Here is a 3,893-nt window from a genome sequence, read left to right as displayed (position 1 = left end):
CTTCATCCTCACCAATAATTACATCTACCCCTACCCATTTTTAAATACTCTACCATTCTACTAAAAAATCAACCACGAGTGTAGTAAGTTAGGGTGAAACCAGCTGGATTTCTAAACACGATAGTGAGAGGTCTAATGCATGAAGGAAGTTTTACACAGAATAGGAAGTTCATTTTTTGCTAGTACTTTCTAAACTTATTTATTTTTCCATGAATAGTTCTAAAAACCTTATCTAATTTATTGCGGGTGTATGATGATGTTTTTCTTGATGAAGTACCCCATGGTTTACCACCCACTTGTGGGATTGAACACCAAATTGATTTTGTCCCAGGAGCATCAATTTCTAATCGGCAGTCTATCGAGCCAACTCGGATGAGGTAAAAGAAATAAGAAGGCAGGTGGAGGATCTATTGAAAAAAGGTTGGATTCATGAAAGCTTAAGTCCTTGTGTTGTACATGCTTTAATGGTGCAAAAAAAAGATGGAGGTTGGCGCATGTGTGTGGATTACCGAGCCGTCAATGCTATAACAGTTAAGTATCGTCATCTCATTCCTAGATTAGATGACATGCTTAATAATTTGTATGGTGTAATTTTTTTTCATAAATTGATTTAAAAAGTGGCTATCACCAAATTCGGATGAATCAAGGTGATGAATGAAAAACTGCCTCCAAAACTTCTTTTCGTCTATATGAGTGATTAATTATGTCATTTGGATTTACTAATGCCCCAAGCACGTTCATGCGATTGATGAATCATGTTTTAAGAAATTTTATAAATAAGTTTGTGGTAGTATACTTTGAATACATACTATTTTATAGTAATTCTATTAAAGCACATGTTGAACATTTGCAAACAGTTTTAGATGTTTTATGGACTGAGAAGTTGTATGATAACTGAAAAAAATGCGAATTTTGTGTCAACAAGTGCAACTTCTTGGGTTTCATTGTAGGAAAAGATAGAGTATGTGTAGATCCTGCGAAGGTTGCAACCATTCAAGAGTGGCCCACACCTACAAACGTATGTGATGTCTGCAGTTTTTATGGTCTTGCAAGTTTCTACCGTCGATTTGTGTGGAACTTCAGCACTATTGCAACACCTTTAACTACAATTACCAAAAAAGAGGATAAGTTTGAGTGAGGAAGTGAACAACAAAATGCTATTGATACTTTAAAATTGAAACTTACATGTGCATCCAAACTTGTTTTACCTAATTTCTCTAAACTGTTTGAACTTGATTGTGATGCTTTTGGAGTCGAGGTATTGGCGCCGTACTCTCTCAAGAAAAGAGACCTATTGCATTTTTCAGTGAAAAGTTGTATGGCGTTGCCTTGAATTACTCAACCTACGACAAGGACTTATACTCCTTAGTGCGGGTTTTACAAACATGACAACATTACTTACGTCCTCGTGAGTTTGTTGTGTACACTGACCCTAAATCCCTCAAGCATAAAAAATTCCAAAGTAAGTTGAGTACGAGACACATCCGAGAATCTCCTTCATTGACACATTTTCCTATGTTGTTATATACAAAAAGGGTAAGAAAAATATCGTCGCGGATGTATGCACTTGTTACTACACTTGAGTCTAAACTATTAGGTGTTTTGTATTTGAAAGAATTATATGCAACTCTCTGATTTCTCTGTTATATTTGCTAAATATAATTCACATGCATTTTAAAAGTATCATGTACATGATGGATATTTGCTGCGAAAAAATAAATTGTGTGCCTACATAGTCTTTGAGAGAATTGTTGATTAATTGAGAGTCATTGACATTCATTTAATTGTTTTTCTAGGAGGTAGAGTATTTATTATTTATTAACAAATAAAACCACATATACTATATTAAATTAAATTTAATTAATTAATTTTATTGCAAAATTATAAATTTAAATTGAAGATGAAAAGAAAATTACTAAAGAATTTTTGTTTTTAAAAATTAATTGGTGTTACGGCATAAATGAGCGTCCGGAAATTCCGGGAGGTCCCAAACTAAGTAATTATTAAGTAACAAAATTAGATTCTTGTTATATAATAATATATTGATAAATGTGTATATGTGTATATATATAAGTAATTATTATATTTATATAATATATATATATATTAGTATGCAATGAATGCCAGAGAAAGATGTAATGAATTGGGAGAGAGGGAGGAAATGATTTTTTTGTGTATTCATTTTATAACAAAGGACATACATATATATAGGTGTAGGAGGCGGTGAAGTACATGATCATAAAACATCCACATCCCGTTGACGTGGTGGTTGTGTGGTGTGTAACACTCCCCCTTGGATGTTTTATACCAAAAATGTGTCTTGTTAAAACCTTACTATGAAAAAAATCATGTGGGAAAAAATCATAGTGAAGGAAAAAAAGTACATCATTCTTGTATTAATGTGCTCCCCCTGTTTTGGACTCTATTTGACGTATTTCATTCGACGCATTCCAATTCCTTGCACCAGTTTGTTGAATGTTGCAGTCGGTAGCGCCTTCGTAAATAAATCTGCAAAATTTTCAGACGATCGAATTTTTTGCACACTAATTTCACCATTTTTCTGAAGATCATGAGTGAAGAAGAATTTCGGAGATATGTGCTTTGTCCGATCGCCTTTAATATATCCTCCATTTAATTGAGCTATACAAGCTGCATTATCTTCAAATAATATTGTAGGAGGTAATATATCATCGGTAATTAAGCCACAATTTTTCTGAATATGGTGAGTCATAGACCTCAACCAAACGCATTCACGACTGGCTTCGTGAATTGCTAAAACCTCAGCATGGTTTGAAGAAGTAGCTGTTATCGTCTGTTTAGCAGATCTCTAAGAGATTGCGGTTCCGCCACAAGTAAATAAATAGCCAGTTTGAGATTTTGCTTTATGTGGATCAGACAGATAACCAGCGTCAGCATAACCAATTAATTCATTTCGAGATTCACTCGAATAAAATAATCCGAGGTCATGAGTCCCCTGAAGATAACGGAAAATGTGTTTGATTCCATTCCAATGGCGCTTTGTGGGGGATGCACTAAACCTGGCCAGTAAATTTACTGAAAAATATATGTCTGGCCTGGTACAATTTGCAAGGTACATTAATGCACTAATAGCGCTGAGATATGGTACCTCGGGGCCAAGTATTTCTTCATTTTCTTTTCTTGGCCTAAATGGATCTTTATTGGGATCAAGGGATCTGACCACCATTGGTGTACTCAGAGAGTGAGATTTATCCATGTAAAATTGTTTTAATACCTTTTGGGTATATGTTGATTGATGGATAAATATTCCGTTGTTCACATGATCCACTTGTAATCCCAGACAATATTTTGTCTTTCCAAAATCTTTGATCTCAAATTCTTTCTTTACATATTCAACTGCAATTTGGATCTCTTCAGGAGTTCCAATTAAATTGAGACCATCAACATATATTGCAATAATGACAAAATTTGATCCATTTTTCTTTATAAAGACGCATGGGCATATTAGATCATTAGTATAACCTTCTTTTATTAAACATTCGCTCAGACGGTTATACCACATTCGCCCCGATTGTTTAAGTCCATACAATGACTTTTTCAATTTGATGGAATATGATTCTCTTGGGTTTAATTTGTATGCTTCGGGCATGTTGAATCCCTCAGGAACTTTCATATAAATATCAGTATCCAAGGAGCCATAAAGATATGCAGTGACTACGTCTAAAAGACGCATATCGAGTTTTTCTCGCACTGCTAGGCACACAAGGTATCTAAATGTTATTCCATCAACAACTGGAGAGTACGTTTCATCAAAATCTACTCCAGGCCTTTGTGAGAATCCCTGAGCTACAAGATGGGCTTTATATCTCACAATTTCATTATGCTCGTTTCTTTTTCGTACAAACACCCATTTG

This window comes from Andrographis paniculata, unplaced genomic scaffold (genome assembly GCF_009805555.1).
Source record: "Andrographis paniculata isolate CXL003 unplaced genomic scaffold, ASM980555v1 Contig77END, whole genome shotgun sequence".
Classification (NCBI taxonomy): Eukaryota; Viridiplantae; Streptophyta; class Magnoliopsida; order Lamiales; family Acanthaceae; genus Andrographis; species Andrographis paniculata.
Note: the sequence above shows the minus strand (reverse complement) of the source record.